General features: G+C 47.3%; 1 protein-coding gene across 3 annotated transcripts in view; it reads left to right on the forward strand.

The window, feature by feature from the left end:
* The window catches only part of LOC140396542 (transcription factor EC-like), a 150,437-nt gene that overhangs the window by 12,463 nt on the left and 120,928 nt on the right, over nt 1-17,046 (forward strand). Inside the window, exon 1 of one of the 3 annotated variants that reach the window (XM_072485272.1) lies at nt 2,426-2,551. The exons of the other annotated variants lie outside the window; for them this stretch is intronic. The gene's annotated coding sequence lies outside the window, so the exon portion shown is untranslated. Of the gene's footprint in view, nt 1-2,425; nt 2,552-17,046 lie in introns of those variants that run through there. 3 annotated transcript variants of the gene reach the window in all.

Raw genomic sequence — 17,046 nt, forward strand, 5'->3', positions numbered from 1 at the left:
CAGTACCGCCCCTTCCCTAGTTGGACTGTCTACATATTGTTTTAAGAAGCCCTCCTGGATGCTCCTTACAAACTCTGCCCCATCTAAGCCCCTGGCTCTAAGTGAGTCCCAGTCAATATTGGGGAAGTTGAAGTCTCCCATCACCACAACCCTGTTGTTTTTACTCTTTTCCAAAATCTGTCTACCTATCTGCTCCTCTATCTCGCGCTGGCTGTTGGGAGGCCTGTAGTAAACCCCCAACATTGTGACTGCACCCTTCTTATTCCTGATCTCTACCCATATAGCCTCACTGCCCTCTGAGGTGTCCTCCCGCAGTACAGCTGTGATATTCTCCCGAACCAGTAGCGCAACTCCGCCTCCCCTTTTACATCCCCCTCTATCCCGCCTGAAACATCTAAATCCTGGAACGTTTAGCTGCCAATCCTGCCCTTCCCTCAACCAGGTCTCTGTAATGGCAACAACATCATAGTTCCAAGTACTAATCCAAGCTCTAAGTTCATCTGCCTTAACCCGTAATACTTCTTGCATTAAAACATATGCACTTCAGGCCACCAGACCCGCTGTGTTCAGCAACTTCTCCCTGTCTGCTCTGCCTCAGAGCCACACTGTCCCTATTCCCTAGTTCTCCCTCAATGCTCTCACCTTCTGACCTATTGCTCCCGTGCCCACCCCCCTGCCATACTAGTTTAAACCCTCCCGTGTGACACTAGCAAACCTCGCGGCCAGGATATTTATGCCTCTCCGGTTTAGATGCAACCCGTCCTTCTTATACAGGTCACACCTGCCCCGGAAGAGCTCCCAGTGGTCCAGGTAACGGAAACCCTCCCTCCTACACCAGCTGTTTAGCCACGTGTTTAGCTGCTCTATCTTCCTATTTCTAGTCTCACTGGCACGTGGCACAGGGAGTAATCCCGAGATTACAACCCTCGAGGTCCTGTCTTTTAACTTTCTGCCTAGCTCCCTGAACTCCTGCTGCAGGACCTCATGCCCCTTCCTGCCTATGTCGTTAGTACCAATATGTACAACGACCTCTGCCTGTTTGCCCTCCCCCTTCAGGATGCCCTCTACCCGTTCGGAGACATCCTGGACCCTGGCACCAGGGAGGCAACATACCATCCTGGAGTCTCTTTCATGTCCACAGAAGCGCCTATCTGTGCCCCTGACTATAGAGTCCTCTATTACTATTAGTCTTCTGCGCTTTGACCCTCCCTTCTGAACATCAGAGCCAGCCGTGGTGCCACTGCTCTGGCTGCTGCTGTTTTCCCCTGATAGGCTATCCCCCCCGACAGTATCCAAAGGGGTATACCTGTACTAGAGGGGGACAACCACAGAGGATTCCTGCACTGACTGCCTGCCCTTTCTGGTGGTCACCCATTTCTCTGCCTGCACCTTGGGTGTGACCACATTTACATAACTGCGATCTATGACGCTTTCCGCCACCTGCATGCTCCTAAGTGCATCCAATTGCTGCTCCAACCGAACCATGCGGTCTGTGAGGAGCTCCAGTTGGGTGCACTTTCTGCAGATGAAGCCATCCGGGACGCTGGAAGCCTCCCGGACCTGCCACATCTCACAGTCAGAGCACTGCACCCCTCTAACTGACATTGCGTCAATTAATTAAATTTAAAATTTAAATTTTAAAAAATATATTTTAAAAAAAAATTTCAAAGTTACTGTTAACTATCTGTTTCCTAGCACTAGATTTCTAATAGAAATGCGAAAGCAAAATATAGTACTCTCTGATCGCTGGCTTAGATATCCCTCTAAATTATAATTAAGTAATTATGTTTAATTAGTTACCAATGCTTAATTTTTTTAATTTAGTGTAGATTCCCAACCAGCCACTCAGGCCACAGCTTTTCTGTGATGTCACTTCAGTTTCCCCCCGACACACACAATTTGAAAAAGGTAAAAATGAGTAAAAATCACTTACTTACCTTCTGAGGGTCTCAGATGTTCTCAGGTTCTCTCCCTGACAGAGACTGCTCCTCCTCCTCCGAACGAATACAGTTATTTTGTAATAGTTTTTATAGTGTGTTAAACCGTTCAAATGAAAACATCTGACAAATTGTTCATTAGCGTAGCTCAAATCACTAAACTTCAAGAGAAAAATGATGAGGTTAGAACCAATATGTTTAAACTCCATGACTTGATTTCTTTTGTCATAGAGAAAATATGTGGTTTTAAAGCAGTTACAGTTTGAAAAAGTCTCCCATCCACATTTTACTTTCTTGTATCTCCTCAGTATTTCCCTCCCCCAGTCATAATATTCAGCACTATGACATAATCATGCTGATTGCACAAGGGTCAAACTAATGATTTCAGCACTTTTACAAGCAAAATCACCATGATTCTCAATAGTACTGTAAACAAGTAGATTAGGGCACTGTCTCTTCCTCCTTCAGTTTCAGCGGAGGATCTTACTCAGTACTTTTGTGCCACTTAAAATGCTTCAGCAGCCAAGATTGTACCAAGAATGATAACGGATGTTCAGAGATTAAAGAACTATGGGCCTTTGTACCAATACTTTTACACATGTCTGTGATTCCAGGTAGGAATTGTGAGTGAAGTAAATTGATCTTTCTGGTCAGGACATTTTTTTGAATCCTGTGCCCAATGCTATCATGGAGTGTAGATTCCTGCAGTGCAATTGTGCATTTTCCTGCTATTGCATGCATTCTCTCGTACAGTCCTCGTAATCGAGTCATGGGTATCGGTTTCCGTTTCCTTGGGTTAACGAGGAAGATTGATGTGCCCATGTTCTTCAGAGGTTTTGCACCCCAGATTAGATTTAATCTATGTTCCAATAACGGGCAGAATAATATTTCGTAACAGTTAACTAACCTTTATCCTATTTGTTCAAAGGGAGCCGGTGTCCCTGTGAGAGTAACCTTTTGCCAAACTAGAGTATGTGCTTCCTACTCATTTACTTGTATAACATATTGCTCTAATTGAAAACAATTTCAGCAACCTTTATTTCTCAGTAATTAAAAGGGAATCAGGAGTTGATTGTTTTAAGTTGTACTGTGAGAATACTAGACTAAATAAATGTTCCTGCAAAGTGCAGCTTTAAGCTCATGGCTCCGACTAGGGAGATAACTTGCGTTTCTCTTCTTTTCCATTATGTACGAGTTAATGAGCTTCTGTCTCATCTGCAGTTTACACTTTGCTAGCCGGAGTAAAGGGAAATTAAGACAATTAAATAGCAAGCATCCTCATTAAGGCTGTTTGTAGTTTAGGCATCTGGTTTCTGTGGAAAGCTGATCTACTGTGCAGCCAGCCACTCACTGACTACATTTAATACTGATCAGTACAAAGTTGTACCAGGTCACACTTGATCTAATTTTACAACTAACATTGCAAATTATGACTGCCGTGCATTGACTGAATTCCATATAAAACTTAGTTACATCGCATAATTGGTCATTTTAATTAAGGAATAAAGGCATTCTTCAATTAGTAAGTCTGGCCAGAAATTATATAGACTGGCCCTTTAAACTCTAATGTCACTTACAAATTTCTAGCCTGTAATCATAGCTGGTGAGAAATACTCCACAGTAGTTCACCTTGGTTCAAATTGTTATCCAACTATTTTAAAGTATTAAAATTACAAGTGCCTGCTTTCGGGTTCGCTTTTCTTGTTGATTGAAAAATCACAACATGAATATTTAATGAGGTTGCCAACAATAAAAGATTGATTTGATTTTCAAAACATCAATTATTTGGCTGGCTACATTACCCATATAGGTGATCGCGGATTGCAAGATGAAGCATTCAGGTGTTTGGATGCTGGAGTAATGTTTTTAATCTCAGTACAATAGTGGTGATTGTCTGTCTATTCTCAATTTACTGGTTGACTTCTTTGGGCTATGTACTCAAATTCATTTTCAGCTAAGTCATCTCGAGTCAATGGGTGCAATTTAACGGCCACGCCTCTCGCCAGAATTGGGACAGGACGCGGCCGGTAGATCCCACAGGAGGAATCGTCCAGGATTCCTGAAGGTCGCTGCGCCTCACCAGGTCTAACGGGATCTTGCGCGACGTCGCAATCTGGATCCAGCCCACAATGGGCACGACCCAGACTTGCAGAGTTAAGTGGGCTTAAAAGGCCACTTAACTCTGCCGACGCCAGATCTGACCAGTTCCTGGGTCTACCGGCCTCGGAGCGGAGACCGCAGCTTGGGCGCCATTTAGCACCGCTCCCCACAAATGGGGACCAGGTGGAACAGCACTTCGGGGGGATCTCCCAGGTGTTTGGAGGCCGGTGGGTGGTTGGTATCTGGGAAGGGTAGCACCATGGCACTGCTGATGCCACCCTGGCACCTTGGCCTGCCAGTCTGGCAACCTGGCAGTGCCACTTGGGTACCAGCCTGACACTGCCAGGGTGCCACGGTGGCACTGCTAGGCTAGCCGGGGCATTGCCAGGGTGCCAGGTTGGCAGTACCAAGGTGCCCGGATTGAATTTCGCCCATGCTGGGAATCAAAACTGAGGGTGCCCTGTCTGTATGAGCTGTGTTTGGGTGGGGTGGGGGGGGGGGGGCTCGCGGAACCCCCAACCGGTGAGATGGGGTGTTGGGAGGGTTGTGTCGGTGGGATGGGGGGGGGGGGGGTCGAGGGATTGGGGCACCATGATGAGGGGAGTTCCTCAGTTCAAGAAATACGACTGAGTGTGGCCTCGGCGGGACGTACCCCGTTGAGGCAAAAAAAACCTTCAAAGCGCCGTTAGATGGCTGGGTCGATCCCAGCCCCAGAAGCACCAGGAACGACCCCTCTAATCTTCCCACAATGGACTCTGTGGTTTTTTTTGTTAGATCGCGCCCATTGACGTATTACAGAAGAAAGCTATTCAGCCCATTGAGACTATTCTGGCTCGCTTTAGAGCAGTCCAATCCCCATCCCCAGCTCTAAACCCCAGTTTATTTCCCTTAATCGCTCATCCAATTTTCCTTTTTTAAAATCATTCACAATTTCCACTTCCGCCACCCCTGTCAGCAGCAAGTTCCAGACCGTTACCACCCAATGTCTAAAAAAGATCTTCCTCTAGCCCCCTCTGCATCTTCTGCATCTTAAATCTGTGTCCCTTCGTACTTGCACCATCAGTTAACGGGTCAGCTTTTCTGAAATTCTCCTTCCTTACTATAACCATTCTGTGATTCCATGAAAACATGTTCCTTACTAAATGGTTCTCTTGTTTAATATTTATATTTGGACTTTAACTCTGTTCTGTACTCTCGGTACTTTTACAAAGCATATGAGGTCTTATTATCTTTCCAAGGCATTGAGAAAGTAAGATTAATTTAGATGCTCTCATTTATTGTAGACCATGAAGCATCTCTTGACCTTGTTATTTAAGCCTTCGCATTCCTGTCATTATGTGTAAATGCCATGAAGAAAATCTTTTTATAGTCAAAGAGTAGACTTGACCTACTTGGACCCCTGATCCTGGCTGTGTCTTTTTTTATGGCAGCTCTTATGATCTGAGTGCTCCAGATACATTGGCTGTCAGTTAACACCCAGCACAAAATGTTTATCTTTTCAACCGTGGAACAAAGCAGAATGTCTAACGCACACATTCTCAGGCTGAATATACAAGGGCCTCCAATGTTTTAGAAATAGAGGAGGCATGGTGCGTTTGATGTTTTTTTTAATCTTGCGTCAGAGGATTGCTGTAAAATGGCTATAAGCATCGTGTTATTGGTGAATTCATGCGAGGTGAAGAGTTCTTCTGTGTGCTGGTGTTACAAATTTAGTTCTGCCATAAATACCTTCAGCGGGACGAGTCTTAGCAATTTTCTCCTGTTGACACAAAATGACTTTTTTAATCTACTTGTTCAATGGCATATCCCAGGGACATAATTAGAGCATTCCTTTGTGATTTCGAGTATATATTTGTTTCGTTGGCCCACTCATTTCCAAAAATGTGGATCTCTTAAACAATTGGTAAGATCATGCATGGTAGGAGTTGTTAAACTGTGTTATTTCAAAGCATGTGAAAATACACAGAAACAGTTCAAATCAGATTTACTTATTTCAGTGGATACAAGCGGCCTTCCTGTAATAACTGAAGGGAATGGGCATCAGGGAAGATGACTGTGGTCACGGCAGACGAATCACCTCCGCCCCAGGGCAATGCTGCAGGATTTCCTCAGGGCAACATCACTATTGCTTCATAGCGCCAGGGACCCAGGTTCGATTCCAGGCCTGGGTCACTGCCTGTGCGGAGTCTGCACGCTCTCCCCATGTCTGTGTGGGTTTCCTCCGGGTGCTCCGGTTTCCTCCCACAAGTTCCGAAAGACGTGCTGTTAGGTGAATTGGACATTCTGAATTCTCCCTCAGTGTACCCGAACAGGCACCGGAGTGTGGCGACTAGGGATCTTTCACAGTAACTTCATTGCAGCGTTAACGTAAGCCTACTTGTGACACTAATAAAGATTATATATAGGCCCAACTTTCTCAGCCGCTTCATCAATAACCTTCCCAACCTTCCCTCTGTCATTAAGTCAGAAAGGGGGCTGACAGCCGATGTTTGCAGTGTTCAGATCCATTTGGAAAAGCTCTGGTAATTAAACAGTCCACAATTGACTGCATTAATCTGGACAACATCTGGGCTTAGGCTGATTAAGTGACAGGTAACATTCAGCTCACACAAATGTAGGGCAATGTCCACCTCCAACAAAAGGGAACCTAACCACCTCCCATTGATGGCATTACCATCCTCCACCGTCAGCATCCTATGAGTGACTATTGACCAGAATCTTAAATGTATAGACGGTCTGGAATGGAAGCCCACACCTATAAGAGCTAAAGAGACAACCATCCCACTGAACAGAAGGAAATCAGAGAGCCAGCCGCTTCTCTGAAGGGAGAATCAGAAACCTGAAATAGGATGAAAGAGATGGATTTTTAAAAAGTCTCCCAACCGGATATTCTATTCGTCTCTTCAACATTAATGATCCTTCTTGAATTGATTAAGCTGCCAGGAACATCCATTGACTCAGAACATTCTCAGCAAACCTCAGCCCCAATTCATTCATTGGGCAATCTAGGAGGAATTCACAGGGGCTAGCCTCCAATGTCAGCCCGCAATCTAAGGGGAGTGTGCCTCAGTGGTGCCTGTGGTAGTCACCACTGATGTATATATTGTATATATAGGATGTTGATATAGGCATTTTACGGTAAGGCCCTTGTACTACCAGGTATGGGGGTAGATCCCTGCCTGCTGGCTCCGCCCAGTAGGCAGAGTATAAATATGTGTGCTCCCAGTACAGCAGCCATTTCGTCAGCTGCTGTAGAAGGCCACTCATCTCAGTGTAATAAAGCCTCAATTACATCCTACTCTCGTCTTTGTGTAATTGATCGTGCTTCAGTGCCTAATCTGCATCCTGCAAGAACAACTTAGAAGAAGGGGAAGAAACCCAATTGATCCAAAGACCTGCAGGTTAGCTGGATTGGCTATGCTAATATTGCCCAAAAGGTTAGGTGGGGTTAAGGGGATTGGGGCAGGGTACTGGGCTTAGGTCGGGTGCTCTATCGGAGCAAGGGCTGGTTCGGACTTGATGGGCCAAACGCTCTCCTTCTGCACTGTAGGGATTCTATGATTCTATGATCCAAAGTACATCGTAAACTGGAGCTCCCTTATCCCCTTGGGATCATGGCAAAGATATCACCCTCACATCTGAATTTTTCTCCAATTATCTTCTTGGCTTGTAAAAATGGCTTATAAAAGTGTGGAGTTTATTCAAGTTCTTTGCTTAACAAAGGATAATGCTCTTCCTCCGCCCTCTGCTATTTACAAGTGTTGGGGTTGGGGGGGGGGGGGGAGGGGGGGGGGGATAGCGGAGAGGCCTGGTCGTTAGGAGGAAGCCTGGAAATCCCAGATGCGAGGAAGTCTTGCCTCAATTTTATTTTTATTTTTCCTTTCACTTCCTCCCCAGCATCCGGTTCAGTTGGCAAGTGGCTTTTCATTTTAAGCCCCTCCCCCATCCACAACCCTTTTCTACCCATGGTGTGAAGCGTTCCACATCAAACTCAACATTTCTGCTTTCAAAGGTGGGGTTTCCTTCTATTGTTCTGAGATGTTGCTACATTCCCCTTTAAATCTGCCACCACGCCCTCATCAGAAGACCAACGTGCTGGCAAACTACTGTCTTTTCTCCAGCTTCCCTTTCCAGAACCCACAAATGACTTTTACAACGTCGGGATTTCCTGTTCTGATTGTCCCTGCCCCTCCGCCAGTGCCTATAGGGCGATCTACAGCCCAGATATCGGCGAGACGTTACGGTATGGGCCCCGCCCACAATGGGCAGGAACCAGACTTGCAGAGTTAAGTGGGTTTAAAAGCTCACTTAATTATCCATTCACCAGACTGAACCAGGCCCCAGGATCGACCCACCTCGCGGAGGAGACCCCAACCAGGCCCCCAGCCAGGCGCCGATTAGTACTGGTCCCTACAAATGGGGACCGGCACTTGAGGGGGGGGGGGGTCTCCCAAGTGTTTGGAGGCTCCCGAGTGGTTCGGATCTGGGCAAGGTGGCACGCTGGAACAGCTGATGCCATCCAGGCACTTTGGCACTGCCAATATGGCACCCTGGCAGTGCACCTGGGCACCCTCACAGTGCCACCTGGGCACCCGGGCAGTGCCACCAAAGTGCCAGCCTGGCACAGCCAAACAGGCAGGGGCATTGCCAGGGTGCCAAGCTGGCAGTGCCAGGGTGGCATTTTGCCCATGCCCTGCCCCTATGAAGTTTTAATATCATAGAATTTACAGTGCAGAAGGAGGCCATTCAGCCCATCGAGTCTGCACCGGCTCTTGTTGCCGGGGACTCCAGGACCCCCACCCAATAGATGAGTTGAGGTGTTGGGGGAGTCTGGGGGCCGCGTCGGGAGGGGGGTTTGAGAGACTGCAGCACCATTTTTACCCTCCTCAGTGCAAGAAATGCGGTTGAGTGCGGCCTCGCCAGGGAACACCAAAGAAAAAAGATTGTCATCAGATAGTGGGGTCGTGCCCGGCTCTGCAAGCGTGACCCCGGTAATCTCACCCAGAATACACGCTGCTTGTTTTGGTTAGATTGCGCCATAATGTAGTTCCCGCCATCGGGAAGCCCATTATCATACATTTAAGTGTCATTAGTGGGGTTCCTCACTGTATTAGCCCCATGTTAGGATTTCACACCCCCGTTGCCCACCTCCCGCCCCCCCCTCCCCACCCCACACCCAGCTAATGTGACAACACCTCTTGGCAAACAGGGGCCAAACAAAGAAAGCTCTCCTGGGGCACACAGGTATGTACTACCCCCAGGCATGACAGGGCCATGCTAGGGCAGTACCCAGATGGTGGGAGCACCCGGAGGGAGGCTTCCGATGGGGAGGCCTATGGGGGGATGGGTTCCCATGTCCGTGAGGGGGGGGGGGGAGTTTTTCCTTTAGAAAGAGGACCCCGATCTCTTGATAGCCGAGGTTTCTGGTGGGGCAGGCTCATTCAGAGCCGGCTCCTCGGCGTGACATCGTGGGATCATTCTCCAGGGTTCTTTTTTGGCCAAGTGTCGATAGGTATGGCAGGAAATGCCGGCAGTGGAGCTGGCAGACCACACACAACTCCCGCCTGAGTTGACAGTCAAAAAAACAGAAAATTCCACCCCAAGTCTGTAATCTGTTCCGGCCTCCATAACTCCCTTGAGATATCTGCGCTGATCTAATTCTGGCCTTTTGCGCATTCCTGATTTTCATCTTTCCACCATTGGTGATGTGCTATCATCTGCCTGGACCCGAAGCTATGGAATTTTCCCTCTACAGCTTGCCTTTAAACCTCTCGGAAATCCTATCTCTTTGAGCTTTTTTGCTTATCTATCCTATCTGGCTGGCTGTCATATTTTGTTTCATAGATCTCCTGCAAAGTGACTTGGTCATTTTATTGCATTAAAACCTGAAAATAAATACACACTTATTTCATTCTAGTGACGTCCTGTACTAGTAATCCAGAGGAATATGTTCTAATTCTTCGTTCTCATTATCTGACAAATAACTGAATGATATAAACGCACTTTGCAAATGTCTCCAACCCCCATAACTATCATAACCAAGACACAACTTAAATAATTTAGGAATTATCCAGTCGGTCACACATTTGACAATTCTTAATTTTTCACTTTTTAGCTACAACATCTATCAAATGAACTTTAAACTAATTGGAAGATTGTAAGAGTACCTACAAATTATGTTTAGAATTTTTGTGAGGAGCTTGTGCAGTGTCTTTGCAGCGTAGACTGACTTGACTCCACTGTTCAGTTCGAGTCCAGCAAGCACTTCACGCTGATGCCACAGTTGTAGCATAAGTGCATCTAAAGTGACCACTGAAATGTTTCTAAATTCCACTAAGTAACCCCCCCCCCCCACCTTTCCTGGCATTTGCTAAAGGGCAAGGAAGAGGATTATACACACTTCAGAAATGATGAGCTTTAGCCCTCAGGTTGTTCATAGTTACAGAATGGAGCGGTAGAAAACAGTTCCCATTTCCAATTGCAGTCCCTGGCAAATTAGCAGAAGTAATGGATTGCTGTAACCTCCAAGCAATTGGTGAAGCGACCTTAAGCAGCAATTCAAAATCAGGACGGCCAACTTGAACCAACCTTGGGTAACACAAACCAAACAACTGCTCTCAAAAGTTTCAGAACAGTCAACATAAGCACTTTGCACAAACTTTGTTCCGTACTTGTTCTGTTCAAATAACTACGTGGATTGTAAGCGACCAACATAGCTTAGATTGGAAGTATTCCCAGTCCGTCTGAATTCTTTGCGACAGCAGAAACACAGATGTCGAAAGCACCCTCCCACCAAACAGTGGCCCCTGAATTGTACGTGTCTCATTTTATCACAGTAAAGTCAGGACTTTTGTCAATATAAAAAATATACTCATGCTGATGAATTTTGGGTTACTGACCGGTCATCATACACAAAGCAAAGAAGTAACCTCAAGTTTGAGGCCTTGGCCTCATTTACCTTATCCTAGTCAGCCCCCTTAATAATAATAATCTTTATTAGTGTCACAAGTAAGCTTACATTAACACTGCAATGACGTTACTGTGTAAAAATCACCCAGTCTCCACACTCCAGCGCCTGGTTGGGTGGAGGGAGAATTCAGAATGTCCAATTCAGCTAACAAGCACGTCTTTCAGGACTTGTAGGAGGAAACCAGAGCACCCGGAGGAAACCCACGCAGACACGGGGAGAACGTGCAGACTCCGCACAGGCAGTGAACCAAACCAGGAATTGAATCTGGGCCCCTGGAGCTATGAAGCAATAGTGCTAACCACTGTGCTACCGTGCCACCCTCTAACACTGGCCCCACAGCCCACTCAGACCTCCACTTGCACCTCTACCAAAGCTTCTGTACTTTTGCCTGAGGCTTCTGCTATGTCCAATCTTCTAATGAAATTTTCATTGTTGAGAGTATGAAAAAACTCGCCAGCTTTAAGGAACAGAATCCGATTCGGTGTTTCGGACATTCCCAATCTTGTGCTACTAGAAACCTACAGTCCACCGCCTCATGTGCCTGTATTTCATGTTTAGTGTGCCACCCAATCCTCCTGGGAGCCTTCTCATTGTTACAGTAGTAAAATTAAAATACCAAACATAATGCATAATGGGACAGAATATTGATCACCTATTATCAATCATAAGCCATTGAAGGCCTCACACAGGTTTGTATTTCTGGAATAAATTCTTACTATACTAAGAAACAGCAGAACCATTGTGAAATTATAATGGGAGCAATTAATTGAAAATATTTTAATACTTGGATGTAAGAAGGTGGACACCAATAAATGAATACAATTCTTCTTTGGCTTGCATGTTTATTATTATGTACACGCATAGTTCAAAACCAAATAGTTCTCCCACAACTACATTTGGGAAAAATATCTTTGGGTTTACAGTACGCCAATTTGACTGTTTTTGATATTTCATTCTATCAGAAATTCTGAAGATTTTTTTTGTAACATTTAACTATTTCGCGACAGATATCAAATGTATGGCGTGTATAAATGTGTTTTCTTGTCAGACTTATAAAAGGAAATACCTAGCATTACAAACTATCACCATTAAGAATTTAGAGCTTGCAAATCAACATTCCCATCGATTAACATTAACCATGAACTAGCCATATTAATACTGTGGCTGCCAGATCAGGTCAAAGGCTAAGAATCCTACAGTGAGCAACTCACCTCCTGACCCACCCCTAATCATGGCCACAATTTACAAGGTACAAAGTCAGGAATGTGATTGAATGCTCTCTACTTGCCTGGATGAATGCAGCTCAAACAAAACTCAAGAAGCTCGACACCATCCAAGACAAAGCAGCCCACTTGATTGGCACCCCATCCACAAATATCTACCTCCTCCACCACTGATGCACAGTGGCAGCCGTGTGTACCATCTACCAAGATGCATTGCAGGAACTCACCAGGGCACCTTAGACAGCACCTTCCAACCCCCTGACAACCTTCTAGAAGGATAAGGGCAACATTGGAACATCACCATCTGGAAGTTTCCATCTAAATCACTCACCAACCTGACTTGGAAATATATCGCCGTTCCTTCACTGTTGCTGGCTCTAAATTCTGGAACTCACTCCCTAACAGCACAGTGGGTGTACCTGCTCCTCATGGACTGCAGCGATTCAAAGCAGCGGCTCACCACCACCAATGGCAATTAGGGATGGGCAATAAATGTTGGCCGAGCCAGAGATGCCCACATCCCACAAATGAACTTTAAAAATTGTAAACTCCTAATGGAAATATTAAAAGCAAAATCCTGTGTATGCACATCTGATATAAATATACTCAACAGGTCAGACAGTATCTGTGCAGAGAAACAGCTTAACAATTGATTCGGACACGGGAGGAGTCAACATGTTTATGTCTGCTCTCTGAAAGCACAACTCAGCTATTCCCACTTCCATTTCCCCATTTCCAGATCCGAACCACTCACTGTCTAAAGAAGTTTTTTCTAATGTCACTGTTGGTCCTTTTGCCAGTCACGTTAAATTGATGATTCTCAACTTTTCCACCAATGAGAACAGTGTCTGTCCATCTAATCTGTCTTGACCCTTTATGATTTTGAACATCTCCAGAAATCTACTCTCAACTTTCTCTTCGCTGAGAAAAACAAGCTCAGCTCCTTATCCATTTGACTGAGGTCCCTCGAGCTAAACTTCAGTTTAAATTTACCTGCACCAGATCTGTTCCACTGAAATTAGTCCTTCTCCGAGTAAATATTTTTTATTCTTAATTCCTCCTTCTCATAGAATTTACAGTGCCGAAGGAGGCCATTCGGCCCATCGAGTCTGCACCGGCTCTTGGAAAGAGCACCCTACCCAAGCCCACACCTCCACCCTATCCCCATAACCCAGTAACCCCACCCAACACTAAGGACTAAGGTGCAGACTAGATGGGCCGAATGGCCTCCCTCTGCACTGTAAATTCTATGAAATAATAAACACTGTTTAATTTTAAAAAGGGCAGCACGGTAGCATGGTGGTTAGCACAATTGCTTCACAGCTCCAGGGTCCCTGGCTCGATTCCCGGCTTGGGTCACTGTCTGTGCGGAGTCTGCACATCCTCCCCGTGTGTGCGTGGGTTTCCTCCGGGTGCTCCGGTATCCTCCCACAGTCCAAAGATGTGCAGGTTAGGTGGATTGGCCATGATAAATTGCCCTTAGTGTCCAAAATTGCCCTTAGTGTTGGGTGGGGCTACTGGGTTATGGGGATAGGGTGGAGGTGTGGACTTTGGGTGGGGTGCTCTTTCTAAGAGCTGGTGCAGACTTGATGGGCCGAATGGCCTCCTTCTGCACCGTAAATTCTATGATTCTATGATTCTCCTTATCCATAGCCAAATCACACCTGACGATCACTGTTCCCTAACTCTTCCCCCTCTAATATTTAATATATTCGACCCTCCCGATTCCTCAGAACCAGATACAGCAATGCCTCCTTCTTCATTAGGCTGGAAGTTTACTAATTGGGAAAATTCACCTGAACACACTTCAGACCTGACAGAAAGTAATTCTGAATGGAAATAACTTGCAGATGGAAAGAAGTTGAGCTTGGTGACAAATTGATTTCTCAACAGAGTCCCTGGCTCCACCAATCTGCTCCTAAAACCCTCATTCCTGCTTTTGCGACATCTCGACCACTATTCCAAAGCATTGCAGGTTGGTCTCCCATACTCTACCCTCGATGAACATGAGGTGATCCAAAATCCTGCTGTCTGTGTCCTTAGTTGCACAATGTCCCCTTCATCCATTACCCCCGTGTTGCTGATTTACATTCGCTACTAGGCAGCACAGTAGCACAAGTGGCTAGCACTGTAGCTTTAGAGCACCAGGTTCGATTCCCCACTGGGTCACTGTGCGGAGTCTGCATGTTCTCCCCGTGTTTGCGTGGGTTTCCTCTGGGTGCTCCAGTTTCTTCCCACAGTCCAAAGATGTGCAGGGTTGGTGGATTGGCCATGCTGAATTGCCCTTCATGTCCAAAAAGGTTAGGAAGGGTTATTGGGTTACAGGGATAGGGTGGAAGTGAGGACTTAAGTGGGTCGGTGCAGACTCGATGGGCCGAATGGCCTCCTACTGCACTGTATGTTCTATGTTCTATGTTCTAGTTAAGCAACATCTTGGTTGAAATATTTCGCTGGGATTTTCCGGCCCCAGTTTCGGCTAGCGGGAATGGCAGGAATGACGGCGGGGCAAAGAATCCAGCCGAGCCCCAAAACAGCTTTCAGACCAGTGGGAGTTCCTCACTGAATTGTCTCCCCCCCCCCCCCTCCGCCAATTACATTGCAACGATGGGAAAGCTGTTACCATACATTTCAATATCATCAGCGACCTTCCCCGATTTATTATCCCCCACATTGGGATTCCCACCCCTGCCAACATAATGTCATGTCAGGGGCTTTTCCAACAGCTTTTGTAAAATGGGAACCCGGTGAACGGTCCCCACAGTTAAGTACAGCACCCCCCGGGGGAAGAGGGTCATGCCTGAGTAGACAGTCAGAGACTTTTTCCCCGGGTGGAACAAACCATTACAATGGGACATAAATTTAAGGTGAATGGTGGAAGATATAGGGGGGATGTCAGAGGTAGGTTCTTTACCCAGAGAGTAGTGGGGGCGTGGAATGCACTGCCTGTGGGAATAGTTGAGTCGGAAACATTAGGGACCTTCAAGCGGCTATTGGATAGGTACATGGATCATGGCAGAATGATGGATTGTAGATGAATTGTTCTTAATCTAGGACAAAGGTTCGGCACAACATCGTGGGCTGAAGGTCCTGTTCTGTTCTGTATTTTTCTATGTTCTATGTTCTATGTAACCTGGCACTGACTGGGCACTGCCCCCTGGCATTATCCCTGGGACTGTCTGGGCACGGCCCCCTGGGGGCTTGTCCTTGGAAAGGGGTGTGTCCTCGGGAAGGTACGGATCCGTGGGGGAGAGTGCCATGTCAGCGGTGGGGGGCCCACGTCCGTCAGGGGACGAATCCTCTCAAAACATTTTTTTACATCAGGGCACCCTTTCTGAAGGTCAATCTTTTGAAAACCAAGGTTGTTGGCGGTGCCACCATGATGCTGTGCGACCCGCCCCCTTATGGACCTATGGGGCGGGATTCTCCGACCCCCCGCAGTGTCGGAGAATCGCCGGGGGCTGGCGTGAATCCCGCCGGTTGCCGAATTCTCAGGCACCCGATATTCGGCGGGGGTGGGAATCGCGCCGCGCCGGTTGGCGGGCCCCCACGGCGATTCTCCGGCCGCAATGGGCCGAAGTCCCGCTGCTGGAATGCCTGTCCCACCGGCGAGAATCAAACCACCTCTCTTACCGGCGGGACAAGATGGCGCGGGCGGGCTCCGGGGTCCTGGGGGGGGGGGGGGGGGGCGCGGGGCGATCTGGCCCCGGGGGGGTGCCCCCACAGTGGCCTGGCCCGCGATCAGGGCCCACCGATCCGTGGGCGGGCCTGTGCCGTGGGGGCACTCTTTTCCTTCCGCCTTCGCCATGGTCTCCACTAGGGCGGAGGCGGAAGAGACCCCCTCCACTACGCATGCGCGGGGATGCCTTGAACGGCCGCTGACGCTCCCACGCATGCGCCGTCCGGAAAAGTCATTTCTGCGCCAGCTGGCGGGGCACCAAAGGCCTTTCCCGCCAGCTGGCGGGGCGGAAATCAAGGTGAGGGCACGGCCCCTCAAGATGCGGAGAATTCCGCACCTTTGGGGCGGCGCGATGCCGGACTGATTCACGCTGCCTTTGGCGCCGGTCGGCGGACATCGCGCCGATTGCGGAGAATCCCGCCCATGGTTTGATCTGATCTCTTCACACTTCTTCTCAACTGAGCAGTACTGCACTCCTGGACAAGGCTCGGCACAACATCGAGGGCCGAAGGGCCTGTTCTGTGCTGTACTGTTCTATTCTATGTATGCTTTGCCCGATGCCGGTGTCTATGTATTTACATTGTGTACTTTATGTTTGCCCTATTATGTATTTTCTTTTCATGTACTGAATGATCCGTCTGAGCTGCAAGCAGAACAATGCTTTTCACTGCACCTCGGTACACGGGGCAAGAAACCGATCAGATCCAATCCAATCCAATCCAGCATTCTTTTTTAAAGTGTTTAAAAATCCGGCGGGAAAAGTCGGCAGCGCAGTGTCCGGCTTTTCCCACCTGAGACAGCACTTTGAAAAACAACCAGAAAATCCCGTCCTTTATTGTTCAATCACTCCGTGGCCTCACATACCCATCTGTGTAATCTCCTCCAGCCACTCAACCCTGTGAGATATCTGGAGTCCTCTAATTCTGGCTTCTTGAGCACCTCTGATTTTAATCGCGTTAGTGGCTGTGCCTTCAGCTGCTGAGGCCTAATCTCTAAATCCACCCCTGAACCTCTCTGCCTTCATTGCCCTCACATTGCTTAATGTGGTTCGGTGTTACATTTTGCTCCATAACGTTCCAGTTAAGCACCTTGGAATGTTTTATTGTATTAAAGGTGCTACAAGTTGTCGTCCTTGAGCTA

This window comes from Scyliorhinus torazame, chromosome 19 (genome assembly GCF_047496885.1).
Source record: "Scyliorhinus torazame isolate Kashiwa2021f chromosome 19, sScyTor2.1, whole genome shotgun sequence".
Lineage (NCBI taxonomy): Eukaryota > Metazoa > Chordata > Chondrichthyes > Carcharhiniformes > Scyliorhinidae > Scyliorhinus > Scyliorhinus torazame.